The following is a 16,650-nucleotide window of genomic DNA, read 5'->3' on the forward strand; positions in this document are numbered from 1 at the left end:
CCATCTGCTGGGAGTGTTTCTAAGGGTGAAACTGGTGGAGGGGACGCCCTATGACCTACTTCAAATCAGGGTGTTTCCCCAAGCAGTCCCCATTGGAGGAGTGGTATGGCCCTAGCCCCCGTCTGGGCATCGGACAGGAGCCACTCCTCCTGGATCCTTTTAACAGGATACTCTTACAACCTCCCCTCCAAATAAGACTAGGCTTACCCAATGCTTACCCCCCATAAGTGGGTGAACGGACTTGTAGCACTTCTAGTTTAGGGGGCATCTGTGGCATCTTTGTCGCAGGACGGTTTCAGATCTTAAGAGGTCTCTGGATCAGTGCCTCCTCCATAGGCACCACTGGCCTGACTGTGATATTCTCCAGGCGCTTTTGGACTACAACTTCCATAATCCCTGATCCTGCTGCTGATGGGAGTCGTAGTCCAAAACATCAGGAGGGCACCATGTTGACTACCTTTGCATTGAAAACGACTGCATCAAAATCACAGTGCTGGCCATTTAGCCAGCTCCTTTACCTCCAGAAATTCCTGCATAGCCTGTTGTTGGAGGCATCAGCAAGACAAAGGACCGTTTCCAAAAGAACATGTTTACATCCTCTGGGAGTGGCTCTTTGAGTCATTCCCCAGACTATATCTGCTCAACCACACGAGACCAGATCTTCTGGAACCAATTTGCGCAGACGATGAGTTTGGAGGAAATATTTTTGCACACATGAGCACTTCCAAGGAATCACTTCCGCTTCTGTTCATGGTTGCAACATTTTGCATTGGGCTTTAAATTGGCCTCAATCCAAGCACTTAACTTGTGCACATGCCAGCAGATAGAGCTTAGTCCACTCAAAATGTCTCTCAGTAGGTCTTCTTTCAGGCCTTCATCTGCAAACAGCCCTATTTATCCCCTAAGAATAAAAATTCATGTATTCCCAAATTCAAAGAGAAACTGTGGGCTGGCTTGCCTGTTAATTCTTTCCATTATTTTATTGCCAGCTGGAAATAATCAATTGACAGGATTTTTTTTTAACAAAAAGGAGGCTAACAAGCAGCAGCAGCAACAGCAGAAGATTATGTTTCGTTGGTGGACAAAACTTTTCCAAGTCATCATTCGCTCTCCTTTGCCGTTTGTTTGTTAATTTTGCTTGCTTTTTTTAAAAAAAGAGAAAACATGTTTTCCCCACCCAATAAGGATCCCATTAATTACATTCCATTCTTTCCACTTTGATATCTCATTAAAATCTTATAAATGATCATGCAGTGACCTTGAAGGGCATGCATAATACATGAAAGTAAACCTGCAGTAAAATGTATTCTTTCACTCCTGACTGCCTTCATCCCACATTTCATTCTCCCATCCCCAATGACCCCAATATGGGGAGCGGGTAGTTAACGCTGGCGGAGTCGAGGTATGCAATGGTGTGCAAATCCACTAACTCCATTAGCTTTTCTCTCCTGATGACAGCTGCAATATGTTAATGGCTTGTGTTTGGATGCGGCGGGTTGCCGCTGCTACTTAGGGCTAATTACCATAAGATGGTGACAACAGGTGCAAGTGTCGCTTCGCATCAGCGTCAGGCTGCGCGAGCAAAAAGAGCGAGAAGCACCCAAAGGGAACTCACAAAAGATGGAAACTTTAGTCAGCAGGCTGCAAGTCTCTGAAGAATCCTCTGCGATAATGACCTGTGTGTCTCCAAGTCTCTCTCTCTCTCTCTCTGCCTTCTCTACCCAAGCAGGCAGCAGAGGGAAGGGAAAGGTACAAGACCAGTAAGTTCTTCCACACACGGAGCAAACCCCCCAGTCATTGCTGTTCTGCTTTAAGCTGCAAATGAAATAGTATCTCTCTTTCCAGTCTTCTGGGATCCAAATGGCCTTAGTGAAGCACAAGCTTGACACAAGTCAACAGTGTGATGCTGCGGAAGAAGAAGAAGCCAACACAATTCTAGGCTGCATCAACAGAAGTGTAGTGTCCACATCAAGGGAAGAAATAGTACTGCGCTATTCTGCCTTGGTCAGACCCGACCTGGAGTACAGTCGTACCTTGGTTCTCGAACAGAATGCATTCCGGGAGTGGACTCCTGGACCCATTCAAAAACCAAGGCATGGCTTCCGATTGGCTGTAGCCAGTCAGAAGCCATGCGGAACATTCAGCTTTCAAAAATTGTTCAAAAAATGGAACACCCACTTCTGGGTTTTGATCGTTCAGGAGCCGCTTTGTTCGGGAGCCAAGGCATTTGAGATCCAAGGTACGACTGCACTACATCCAGTTCTGGGCACCACAGTTTGAGAGGGATGTTATTGATAAGTAGAGGAGGAGGATCAAGGGCCATTTTGAGAAACGGTTGAGGGTATGTGTAGAGCTGCCATTTTTCAAGAAGTTGTTGAGCTTTTTTTGGCAAAATCTCAAAAAAGAAGACCTTTTTTGAGCTATTTATAAGGCAATTCGCCAAAATCTAGACTTACGACACGGGTTGCTATCCACCCAGATTTCCCTAGACATTTAAGCTATTTCTGCACAGACTGTTACTGACCGCGTATTCCAGCTATGTCCGGTAATTTCTGGACATGTGGCAACCCTAGGTACAGTGGTGCCCCGCAAGACGAATGCCTCGCAAGACGAAAAACGCGCAAGACGAAAGAGTTTTCCGTTTTTTGAGTCGTTCCGCAAGACGAATTTCCCTATGGGCTCGCTTCGCAAGATGTTTCAGTTCTTGCGAGTTTGTTTCCTTTTTCTTAAAGCCGCTAAGCCGTTAATAGCCGCTAAGCCGCTAATAGCCGTGCTTCGCAAGACGAAAAAACCGCAAGACGAAGAGACTCGCGGAACGGATTAATTTCGTCTTGCGAGGCACCACTATATGTGTAGCCTAGAAAAGAGAACAATGAGGTGATACGACAGCCATCTTCAGATATCTGAAGAGCTATCACATGGAAGGTGGAACAAGCTTGAGTTCTGTGGCTTCAGAGGGTGGAATCTCAACCAATGGGTTCAAATGGCAAGAAAGGCAAACCTGACTAAACATTAGGAAGAACATTGTTCGACAGTGGAACGGACTCCCTCAGAACGTGGTGGACTCTTCCCCATTGGAGATTTTTAAACAGAGGTTGGAGGGCAATCAGTCAGGGATTCTTCAGCTTTTGATTTCTGCAATGCAGGGGGCTGGACTAGGTGACCCCAGAGGTCCCTTCCAACCCTACTATTCTATGGAACTAAGTGGACACCTCCACTTTCACCGCTCCCAAATTTTGGGAGTGGGTGCGTGATTTTTATTTGGACCCTGGTGTGGAGGAAAGGGGATCAAAGAATCCTTTTTTCTCTCACTACACTCCCAATTGTGACCCCCCCCCCCGCTGCAACTGGGAGAGAGTGGGAGAAAATAAACATATAGAAAAACAATTATATTTGGAAGAAGAAAGGTTTCAATTAGTGGAGTTGATTCTTAGAGGCAGACTGTAGAAAAGGAAATGGGCAGGCCATACTACATAGGTCATAAAGGTAAAGGTAAAGGGACCCCTGACCATTAGGTCCAGTCGTGACTGACTCTGGGGTTGCGGTGCTCATCTTGCTTTATTGGCCGAGGGAGCTGGCGCACAGCTTCCGGGTCATGTGGCCAGCATGACTAAGCCGCTTCTGGCGAACCAGAGCAGCGTATGGAAACGCTGTTTACCTTCCCACTGGAGCGGTACCCATTTATCTACTTGCACTTTGACATGCTTTCGAACTGCTAGGTTGGCAGGAGCAGGGACCGAGCAATGGGAGCTCACTCCGTCACGGGGATTCGAACCGCCAACCTTCTGATCAGCAAGTCCTAGGCTCTGTGGTTTAACCCACAGCATAGCTGCCCCCAAACCCACTGACCATCTGGGCAAGAGGCCACCGACACTGGGGAGATTGTGCAGCTGTTCCATCATGCTAAAAAAAATGAACTTTCTGAGTTCAGCAACAACAAACTGAAGCAGGCACAAAATGTCTTGTGCCCTGTGTCATGCAAATGCTCTGTAAATGTGAGTGGCTCTTTTGCAGTAAATATGCAGTTGGGAAGAAGCCTGTATTTTGCAAACCTTCAGCCTTTCACCAGGGACAGAGCCCTTTTCCAATGTCCTTCCACCTTAGAAACCGCTTGCGGGAACATTAAGGCCTTACATTAAGGCCAGGGGCAAAATCAGCTATAATTAAGAGGCACAGAAGCAAAGAGCCATGAATGAATGAGGGCACAGAGGTGAGCATTGACCAGCACATCTACCCCATATGCATCATGCTAGTAATTGGGAGAAGGCTTCTGCAAGATGCAGTACTTTCAAATTAATAGAGATGCCTTCGTGAGCTATCTAAAGTTACGTTTCAATAGCATGCCTTTATGGTGCAGCTTGAGCCAAAGGCAGAAGATTGGAATCTATCCAGGACTGCTTATTGAATAAAAGTTTTCCGAAGCTGCATTTATCGCTTTGACTCCACACTGGAGTCCCTGTAATTTCATACAGAGCGAAAACAGTGGGGCATTTCAGTTCTTACACTTGCAATCACATACTATGGGTTATGTGGAATTTAGCCCCTTTTTAATAGCAAGAAACCTCTGCACGCTGAATCTGAGCAGAGGAAGGACACCCCAGCGTGATGTTGCTTTGCTCTATTGCCTTCCGCAAGCTGCTTTTATTTTATTCACGGGGCTGTGGGAAGCAGTGAAAAGTGACTTCAGAACCAGGTACAGTGGTACCTTGGGTTAAGTACTAAATTCATTCCGGAGGTCCGTTCTTAACCTGAAACTGTTCTTAACCTGAAGCACCACTTTAGCTAATGGGGCCTCCCACTGCTGCCGCGCCGCCGGAGCACGATTTCTGTTCTCATCCTGAAGCAAAGTTCTTAACCTGAAGCGCTATTTCTGGGTTAGCGGAGTCTGTAACCTGAAGCGTATGTAACCTGAAGCGTATGTAACCCGAGGTACCACTGTAATTGATATGTATGTCTGTCATCACTAAATATGCAAAGGAGCATTATTTCCATAAGAACCAATCTACCATATCTACCATATTCACTTTATTAAAATAACTTGGTCTAATAGGTAAAATGTGTAAGCAGTTTAAGATGTTTCTCATTGCCCTGTTGGCCTGAAGACGCTTCCCTGTTAGTGAATATTCTGGTTCTAATAGTGGGAGAGCAAGGACTGATTTATATGCTGGAAATAACCGATAGTCTGATGAGAACAAATGCTATGGAACCCTACTAAAGCACCTCTTAGCTGTCTCTTATTTTTATTTTATTGCGTTAATTATTGCATATTACAGTGGTACCTCGGGTTAAGTAGTTAATTCGTTCTGGAGGTTCGTACTTAACCTGAAACTGTTCTTAACCTGAAGCACCACTTTAGCTAATGGGGCCTCCTGCTGCTGCTGCACTGCCAGAGCACGATTTCTGTTCTTATCCTGAAGCAAAGTTCTTAACCTTAAGCACTATTTCTGGGTTAGCGGAGTCTGTAACCTGAAGCGTATGTAACCTGAGGTACCACTGTACTTCTTCCAACATCCTGCAAGGGTGGTTCAGATCTTCAGAGAGAGCCATTCTGATGTTTGGAGCTGCCAGGTGGTGAAGAAAAGGCTTATCAGTGGTGGTGCCCTGGCTGAGGAACATGCGTGGCACCAACAGTGTTTTACTTTTTCTGCCAACTTAAAATGTACATGTTCTCTTAGACACTGGTGCAAGGTTAAGTCAATGGAATCTTCTGCATCATCTTCAGCATCTTTAAAAGGGATTTTTATAACGACTTGTTGTTCACTGTTATAGTGCTAATGGCCCTTGTTTGAATTCCTAGGAGTTATTCCATGTAGGGATGGAGGGAAAATTCAGTTCAGTTGACATTTAAGGATGTGCCTGTCTAATTTGAACTTTCTGAAACAAGACGGGAGTTGAGATCCCACAACTTATGGAGGGCACCACATTGAGGAAGGGTGGTTTAAGTCACAATTCTGCTCCAATTCTTTTATCCTTCACCTTTCATATATGCTTGTCTCAAATGACGTTTTCTAATGAAAATGCTATTATGCGTATGTACGAAATCCAAACTTGATTTCTTAGACGATAGATAGGATGCTAGGAATAACACATCACAATAATATTGCTGCACAACCCCGCTTTTGTTTGTTTCTCTGCCCTCCTTTAACTGTTTTGCTTAATTCCTTTTTATACGGAAGGAACGTATTAAGCAGGCTTCCTTCTCGCCCGAGAAGGCATTCTGTTACTGTCATTTTATGGGACCAGATTGGTCTCTATTACATTCCCCCTGTTGAGACGTAGCCAGAATGAATTGTAACTGCAGTATGTCCAGCTGTTTTGTAAATAATTCCCATTATTCTTCACATAGTCACGAGAACCTGTGTCACTTCCATCAAGCTCTCTCAGTGGTATGTGTTACCCAAAGCTATTGATTCTGCAGGGATGGAAAGGCCTTTTGTAGAGAATATTGTGACATAATTTGTCTCCAACTCAACAGCTCACTAATTTATATATTCTGGTCTCCTCCAAAACACCCTTTTTGGCTTCTTCACTAAGTCAGAAGCAATCTCCCCCCCCCCTCCTTTCTCTCTCTTCCCATTATTTTGCATATGATTACATTGTGCACATGTGATCCCAAGATCAGCACAATTTTATTTATCAAGACGGGCTAATTTCCTAGCTGTAGGTGCAGAGGCGCCTCTGATCATGAAGTTCAGTCAATAAGCTGACTTGAGTAAGTAAGCAATTATGCACTGCCTCTGGGAACATTCTCCCCCACCTTACCGATTTTTGCATACTTGTTATCCCAGGAAAGTATCTGAGAAATTAAAATCCACCATGATCAAAGTTTCTTGTTTTTTTCCTTATCAGTTTCCCTTAGCTGTAAACACGGTGCTTGTTACAGTTACTCTGAACACAATTTACAAGCTAACATGTCACTGCTGTTTATTATATCACTTTCGGCAACACTACCGTCTTGGTGCTTCTAAGCGTGAATCCATTAACAGTGATCCAGTTCAGCACTGGATACAGATCTAGGAATGCATATGTTTTAGAAGGGCAAGTACATTCTATGTTCTGTTCAGCTCATGCACCCAGATTTTTATGTTCAGGGTGGGACTAATAGGACATACGTCGCTATTCAAGAAAGGTGCCCTCAGAACCTGTTAGATACTGGGTCGTCTTGGGCAAATAGTGCTTTATCCTGGAATTTCCTCATCTGCGAAGGCCGATTGACTATCTCTACTCCAGTTTTCAGGAGGTGGGCTGAGTTATCGGAGCATTTTGTAACTGATTGTCAGCTCTGTGGTTAAGGATATCAGGAAATTTTGGTGGAAGTGGGGATGGAAACTGCTAATGTTTGTAGAGCATGAGACTCTTAATCTCAGGGCCATGGGTTTGCCCATGGGTTGGGCAAAAGTTTCCTGCATTGCAGGCAGTTGTACTAGATGACCCTCGTGGTCCCTTCCAACACTATGACCCCATGATTCTATGATCCCATGACAGAACAGAAATAAATAGGGAGTACAACTGGCATTTGCTGTTGTTGCTGCTTTGAGTCTGCAAGTGATACGTAACTGATTATGTTTACTTCCCCGTTTGAATTGTGTTTCCTATGCAATGAAATTAATGGGGTGGAATGATGTGATTAACCAGTAATTTACATAATTATATAAATGACATAATTTTGCAACAGTGGACAGTGAGATGAATATCACAGTTGTTGGTGGAATACCAACTGCAGCAGAAAGCGAATACAGTGGTACCTCTGGTTACGTACTTAATTCGTTCCGGAGGTCCGTTCTTAACCTGAAACTGTTCTTAACGTGAAGCACCACTTTAGCTAATGGGGCCTCCCACTGCTGCCGCACCGCTGGAGCACAATTTCTGTTCTCTTTTTGAAAATAATAATATTTTTATTAATTTTCCATCAAGAAAAAATACATATCACACCACATTACAACTTTCACAAGTTTTCTCTTTTTTGGACAATTTCTGTTCTCATCCTGAAGCAAAGTTATTAACCCGAGGTACTATTTCTGGGTTAGCGGAGTCTGTAACCTGAAGCATATGTAACCTGAAGCGTATGTAATCCGAGGTACCACTGTAGTCCTATATGTGACATATACAAGGCAGACTTGCCATCTGCAGTTGTGGGATGCTTTCAAAATTTCTTCTGGATAGAAGTGCTGTAATTTTAAACAATGTTCTTTGACAGCATTCAATAGGGCAGTGGAGGGAGAATTTGAGAAGAACCAGCACATCCAGAGCACTACCAGTCTCACATCAGCCAGGGCAGAAGTTTGGATAGGGACAGTTATAGGAAAAATAATTGTAAAAGCTCCAGGGCTCGTGTATTTTCCCTCCCTGGAGGCCTTTGGCTCCTGCAGACTCTCCAAAGACACCTCAAGCTCTCCCTCTTGGAGAACTTTGTCTTATGAGACAACATACATCTGCAATAAAATAAAATAAAATAAAATGGCATGTTTTCCTTCCCCTTCCAACAGCAGTCAGTGATGTAGAGTGTTGAACACACAACATTGTATGCCACAGGATATGGGTAAGTATTTTTGGATGTACAGAATGAAAAGGTGACACTGGCCTGTGGGTGACTGCCGCTTTGGGCATGTATGATTTAGGAGTGTATTCAATGTTAGTCCAACACAGAGCAGACCTGTTGAAAATAATGGACACAATGAACTTAGGTCCGTTAATTTCAATTGGTCTACTCTGAGTAGGGCTGTATATAACCCATTGGGTGGCATTCAACGAAGCAGACCAGTTCAAATTAATGACTCCAACTTAGTCATGTTCCTTGATTTCAGGGGGCCTATTCTGATTAAAACTTACTTGACCAGCCCCCACAATGCCTAGTTCTGGCCTGTAACTGTAGGCTTCCTGTAGCTATAGCAGCAGTTCTCTGCCATGCTCTTGGAAGCACAAAATGAAGTGTTGTCCTCTTTGGCCAGCTGTCTCAGACGTCCATTCAAGTGCTCCTGATTGCCTCCTCTTTCCATCATTCTTTCTCACAATAGGCTCTTTGCCAATTCTCTTGATTAACTTGTCAGTCTCCACAGTATCATTCTTAACCTTTGACCCAGGAGACAAATCACTGTCTTGTTAGCTCAGCTCTTTTTCAGAGGAAATCGCTATTTGGAGCGCACGTGGCTCCTTGGCAGATCTTTCGCTCTCATCATATCCAAGCTGCTTCCTCCAGGATCATTTCCCATTTTTGTGGTTGTATCCAGGCATGCGAGTGCAACGTAAACACTTGCTGTTTGTCTCATTTCAACACTGACTCGTCTCCTTTTCTTTCTTTCTTTCTTTCTTTCTTTCTTTCTTTCTTTCTTTCTTTCTTTCTTTCTTTCTTGTCTCCTGGGATGTAGAAATGGTGAAATGTCCATAAAGAAAGGCTCTCTCTTGTGCAATGATCATTGGTGATACATCCTATTCTCTCAAAATGGCACCACTACTGCCAAGAGCTCACAGACTCAGAGGTACCCTAGAGCAGGGCTGGGGAACCCCTTTCAGCCTGAGGGGCAAATTCTATCCTGGACAGCCATGCAGGGACCACTGGTGGAGGAAGAGGGGTGCGGTAGGTGTGGCCCACCCTGGGTGTCATCCCTGAGGGGGGTTGACAATGGTGCGCCAGCCCCCTGGGATGCTCTTCGTGGGCTCCACCCCCCTGGGACACTCGCCGCTTGACATGGTCGGTGCCCCTGTGGGCAGCTAGCCCCGGAGCAGCTAGCTCCGCCTCTGCCAGGGACCACATGCAAGTGGTGGGCAGGGTCAGAGACAAAAGTGGGCGGAGCAACAAATGTAAATCATACCTTTATACCATAGACTTGTTTCTGCACATGCTTGTGTAGAAGAGTTTGGATTTGATATCCCGCTTTATCACTACCCTAAGGAGTCTCAAAGTGCTAACAATCTCCTTTCCCTTCCTCCCCCACAACAAACACTCTGTGAGGCGAGTGAGGCTGAGAGACTTCAGAGAAGTGTGACTAGCCCAAGGTCACCCAGCAGCTGCATGTGGAGGAGCGGAGACGCGAACCTGGTTCACCAGATTACGAGTCCACCGCTCTTAACCACTACACCACACTGGTTCTGGTGTACCCACCTCTGCCTTCCATCCAGCCAAAAAGAGTTCAGGGGCATGTTCAGCCAGGCAAAAACACTCAAGGTGGGTGTGGCTGGGGAGGGGTGCAGGGGCAGACATAGAAATCTGGAGGGCCGCATTTGCCCCTCTCCGGCTTGAGGTTCTCTGAACTACAGTGTGACATCCCCAGCTGCTTTTAAGCGGGTGGGTCGAAAGCGACATTAGAACCAAGTGCTCCTTGAAGATTGGAGGCTGTGCTCTGCATGGCTCAAACTGCGGACAGCCGCTTCGAACTAACCCATGAAAAATAGGTTAAAGCTCTAATGGTGGTTTTTGTGGTGCACTCCCTGGGAGTCAACAGGGGCAATTTGTGGGCTTCCAAGGGAGTAATTTGGCATTTAGTTAAGTGTAACTAGTGGAATAACATAAAAGAGATATGATAACACCTCTGAGCTTTGCATTAGTTATACTTTGTCAGGTGTGAACTTTACCGTGATGAGCCACTTAAACTTTTATGGAACCTCAGTGTACAGACGCATCAGGAAAGGTGTTTTACTGTGAGAATAAAAGTTAATTTGCCCTGTTGTATATTCTCGGCAAGGAAAGTAGCCTATATAAAATAAGTTATGGTATATAGAGGAACTGGCAAAGGTTTTTTGCAAAAGTCCATGTGAACTGGTAGGCTGTAGCCTTTCCGCATTTATCATGTCTCGTATGTCTAATTCCTAAACAAACATTAGCAATCCCGTTTCCCTCTTATATAATATTTTACGGACTTTTTGAGATTCGTAGAGTCCTAGAATTGTAGAATTGGAAGACACCCTGAGGATCATCTAGTCCAACTTCCTGCAATGCAGGAATATGCAGCAGTCCTGGGGAAAGAACCTGCAACCTTGGTGTTATCAGAAGTGTAAGACAATGGCTAATAAGACTGGACTGATAATGAGCAGGAAGATTTTGATAACTGTGGCCCTGCCATGATGGACACAGTAGCTGCTTTTAGACACAAAGCCTTAACTCCTTCGTCTAAAAATTTCCAAGGTTATGTATGTGAAGAAAGGAAAAGGTAAAGGGACCCCAACCATTAGGCCCAGTCGTGGCCGACTCTGGGGTTGCGGCGCTCATCTCACTTTATTGGCCGAGGGAGCTGGCGTACAGCTTCCGGGTCATGTGGCCAGCATGACTAAGCTGCTTCTGGCGAACCAGAGCAGCGCACGGAAATGCCGTTTACCTTCCTGCCAGAGCGGTACCTATTTATCTACTTGCACTTTGATGTGCTTTCGAACTGCTAGGTTGGCAGGAGCAGGGACCAAGCAACGGGAGCTCACCCCGTCGCGGGGATTTGAACCACCGACCTTCTGATTGGCAAGTCCTAGGCTCTGTGGTTTAACCCACAGGGCCTCCCGCATCCCAGATGTATGTGAATGGAGCACTTTTAATACTCAGAAGTGTAATGTTAATAATGAACATGACGATAAAAAGGTTATTGTTAATAAGGAAAGTCTTTCAGTAATAGCCTATGCATGTAGCTTGCAAATTAAGGTTGAGGAATCTGTGGGCATCCAGTTGCTTGACTACAACTCCCATCATCCCTATACAATCTTCATACTGGTTTGGGCTGATGGAAGTTGAGGTTCAATAATATTTAGAGAGCCACTGCCCCATCCTTGTGGTAAACACACTGAAAATTGCAATCTTATTGGATCACATTGTAAAATAAGCTCAGGATATGCTGTTCTTAGGACTAGTGTAGAACTATTTTCATGGTGCATCAGACATTTATCTAAATGGTTCCCTTTCCTCTCTTTTCTACCCTTTAAATATTTCATTGGACTGTTTTTGTTTTTTTTTAAAAAAAACCCTACAATTTCGGCTGTGCAATTGATTTAAAAAGATGTGGCATACCTGCGAGATCTTTAGAGACTCTGCAAGATAGCTTTCAATACATTCTACTTCAGGAAATGCAAAAAAATAAATAAATCTCTAATTAAAATAACTGCATGGAGGTTGGAATAATAAGTGCCATTTTTCAGGATGAATAAACACAATTCGGAAAAGTTGAAATGGAAATAGGTTTTGACATAACCTTCCTCTTGTCACCCAAATACTTGTTCCAGTTTGTATATATAGCAAAAAGGTGTGGGATTTTTTAAAATAAAAAAGTCAAGTTAGCAACTTGTGCATATTGCAGAACCAGTGGGTGTTTCTAATCACAACCCTGTATATTTTGCTTTTTGTAATCTATGCATTGGTTTATGAAGGTCTGGTCCTCTGGGAAGTGCCCACAAATTCACATGATCTCCCCCAAGTGCTAGATTGTGCACAGGAGTCCTTTATTTATCTGAGATTTGTTTTATTCTATTTTTACCCTCATGCAGCCAATCAGTTCTCTGGTGACTCAACATCTGAGGAGGCTCAGAAGCACAAGTTATTCCAGTAATTCTATGGAATAAATTAGGTTCTTTAATGCATTTGCTGATCAGACCTCGGAATAATTTATTCTGTCTGGATTTGCTACCTGGATTAGCAAATTCTGAAAAGGTCCACTACTTGCAAGAGAGCAAAATATTTGCAGTCCTGATGCTTGTTCTTTGATAGCCAAACACTCAATGGTTGCATTACCAAAGTTTTGTAGCATAGATGTGCAGCTCCACAGCTTTTTAGACAAATCCAAAAGCTGCTAGGTTTTCAAAATATCACATTCTGAATTTTGCACATTTGTTGTTTGCGTTTCAAAAGGCATTTGTTTACCTAGAATGGCCACTGTGAAAATAGGATGTTGGACTAAGTTAGTTTTTGGCTATCTCTTTTTGCGTTCTTATGGCTATCTATGGTATATATCTTGTTTAATACATGCAACAGTTTTCTAGATTTTAGCCCATATGTTTTGTAGTACGAGGTAACAATCCAGTTTATCAGGATTCCTGATTTACATTATTCTTTACTCTTTTTTCTCAAAGGGATAGAAATGACTCACACCCTATTAGAAATTCACTATAAACCAAACTGGGACATTGAAACTCTGCATATATTGAAGTGACAATATGGATTACAGCCTTGCTTTCCTTGGAATGGGAATCTGAATACAACAATATTCAGCATATATTGTCGTGAAGCAAACAAAATCAGTGGTGGTTTTTCTCTCAGAATTTAAGAAATGAGACTCAGTGAAAAAGACTAGAATCGTGATGAATACAGGTGTAACTTGAAGATAACACGATATATCATGCACATGTGTTTACCACTAGGTAAGATATTTTTATTCTTATTTATCCAAATATATCACTATGCAGGTATAAAATGTGCAAGAATGAATTTCTGTGAAAAGATGTACATTGGGAGGATAACTTCTTCAGCCAACAAGGCAATGCTAGCTTCCTTCATAGAAATGGTTTCTAGCCTGCCAAATTGTTTTCACTCATTTTAATATTGATATTAACATTTCTGTAACCTGCCTTTGCCCACATGGCATAGAGATGGTAAGAAATCCAGTAAAACAACAACAACAATAACAAGGAGGCCATACTTGAATCTGCATATTCACTCAGAAAGAAATCTACCAAATTCAATGACATTTGCTTGCTATGGGTGTGAACACACACATTTTGGGAGGAATTCAATGCCATACTATGTTAAAGCCCTGACTGGTGCACTATTGTGCTAGTGGAATAGCATGCTCATGAGAAGGCCAGGAAACTAGGGCTGCCATACGTCTGGACATTACTGGAATTTCAAGGGTGGAATTAACATCCGGGGAGAATTTCTGAAGGTGCTGTTTTGGGGTCTTTGGGGTCTTCCTAAAAAAAAGCTCAGCAACTTTCTGGGTGTCCTGATTTTTACTTTTTGAAATATGGCAACCCTAGACGCCTTTACCCTGGTATGGCTCCCCTTTATCACATACACAGTCCAACAAGACAATGACAAAAATCCACCAACAGCATACAAATCAATATGGCTAACCTGATCCAAAACACCCACCCACCCCACTCACACATGAAAAAAAGATCACCACAGCCAATCACAAACAAACAACCACAGCCTAGGCCAACCCCAACCTCTCTCACCACCAAAGGAACACAAGTGAATAGCAGAGAACCTGCACAAGCGATGCTGACACAAAACCCCACATATATTAAATATAATAGAAACATCGCCACCCGACCCCACCCCCACTCACCTTTCCCCCCCTCCATTCCTTTCCCCCTCTTCTTCCTAATGTCTCAACAAATGAAACTGACCTGTAAAAATGCTACTTGAGAGAGAGAGAGAGAGAGAGAGAGAGAGAGAGAGAGAGAGAGAGAGAGATTGCACATACTTTTGTAAACCAAGAAAATCTTTAATAAAAATACATTTTTTTAAAAAAAAGAAATATGGCAACCCTACAGGAAGCCAACATGGTTATCACGGCTGGTTGCAAAACAGATTGCTGTGGTCCTGATATTCCTGTTGCACAAGTGGTTTCACAACAAGTTTATGCTAGCGCAATTGTTGCATTGCACAACCATTATTCTCACCCTCACACTAGCGAAACAACTCTTGCCTCAGAGGTTGGATAACACTGAATCTGGGCCTTTTCTTGCATCTAGCTGGAGGTGGAATGGTAACTCTTGGTAGGTAAAAAAGGTAAAGGACCTCTGGAAGGTTAAGTCCAGTCAAAGGCGACTATGGGGTTGCGGCGCTCATCTTGCTTTCAGGCCAAGGGAGCTGGTGTTTGTCCACAGACAGCTTTTTGGGTCATGTGGCCAGCATAACCAAACCGCTTCTGGTGCAACGGGACACCGTGATGGAAACCAGAGTGCAAGGAAATGCTATTTACCTTCACGCTGCAGCTGTACCTATTTATCTACTTGCACTGGTGTGCTTTCGAGCTGCTGGATTGGCAGGAGTTGGGACAGAGCAATGGGAGCTCACTCCATTGTGGGGATTCTGGTGGCATTGTGGTCTAAACCACTGAGCCTCTTGGGCTTACAGATCAGAAGGTAACACTTGGACACATATATGCCCACAGACAGAATTCAGAACATTTTGATACATAATTCTAATTTCATGATTAGGTATGTTAAGATCCTAAACACATTATCATGATTACATTTACTACACAGACATTGAAAAGGAGCATTTTAATGCCCTACCCCCACCGATGGAGATCTAGTCACCCACATTTCCAAAATGCCACTAAATGCAAGGGAGTGCCCAGCTACGAAGTCCTGGTGATGATCCTATTAAGCAGGGTGTGGAAGGCCTAAACCCTCTAGTTAACACCACCATTTAGATGTAGGATTATTAGAGCCAAGAGTGCATTACAATTTGTAAAAAAATAAAATTGCATATGCCTTTTATTTTTTGGCAGTTGGACATACAATAAGAAACTATCCTTCTTTTAAACAATATTATAATATAGTCAGATTATATCATATTTCCACCTTCCAGTACTATCTACATAATCCTTCCATCTCTGTACCATGCAATAACTCTGCAAGTCACTGCACAGCATCAACCCGTATAGCTATGCCAATATGCACATACCAGGCTAGTTCCCACACAAGTGGGCCTCAATAATTTTGAACAAGAGCATTTTGAGCAAGAGCAACAGTGGTTGCATCCTGTTTTCCATAGTGATGGCAATTGGGACTGGGCTATTAGACAATGGGACACTATTGGCTTAAAGTGGAGTAATTGAGTGTATCTTGTTTGTTAATCAGGCTAGCCAATTTAACTAAGCATGTCCATTATATCTACTGACAATGACAATGGAATGGGTTCCACTTTCATCAAAATCAGTTTTGCTTGTCCAATTTATTAAGATGGCCCTGGCTCAATGTTTATAGGCTTTGTGGTTTATCATAATTTATTTGGCTGTCAACCAATTAAACCAATTTTTCATTCAATTAGCTGTGCTCCAGTAATAGATGAATTAATCAATATATCAAACACTGCTTGTACCATCCCTTATCCTGGACAGCTACTTAAAGAGATTTGGTTGTACTGGTGAAGGTAGACTAATTAAACTTAACATTGTTTGCAGTTGTCGGCATCATAATGCAAATATGATAGCTCTGATACAGCAGGAGAAATTCTTGTGCAGAGGCTGGCATCAATACACATCACTAAGGTGGTCATAGGAGCATCTAGAGACACATCTGTATCACAACAGTTATATGGACCCCATTCAATCTGCTTGATATATCTTTTGATGTCCAGGGAGGTGTTCGGACATTATTGGTGTTTGCGACCACAGTTAGACTCCAACCACTGAATGTCTGAAAACTCTGATGCACTACTAGACATCCTGGATCTGAGAGCAACTTTATCCATGGATACTTTGAAACGTCCCTTCACTGAACTTAAGGATCACCAGTTTACAAATTCATTGTGACATTTGATTATATTTGGACGTTGCCTGGAATTCAGCCACTGGTTTGTCTGAATGATAGTTGGCAAACTCTTGTTCAGAGCCACTATGGCCTACACCACAGGCAGCCAACAACATCCAAATACTAAATATCTGACTTTCAGTTACAGACGCTGGGAGCTATCCAGCAGAACTGTACCCAGAGTACAGCAACATTGTG

This window comes from Podarcis erhardii (genome assembly GCF_964252035.2).
Source record: "Podarcis erhardii genome assembly, chromosome: 4".
Lineage (NCBI taxonomy): Eukaryota > Metazoa > Chordata > Lepidosauria > Squamata > Lacertidae > Podarcis > Podarcis erhardii.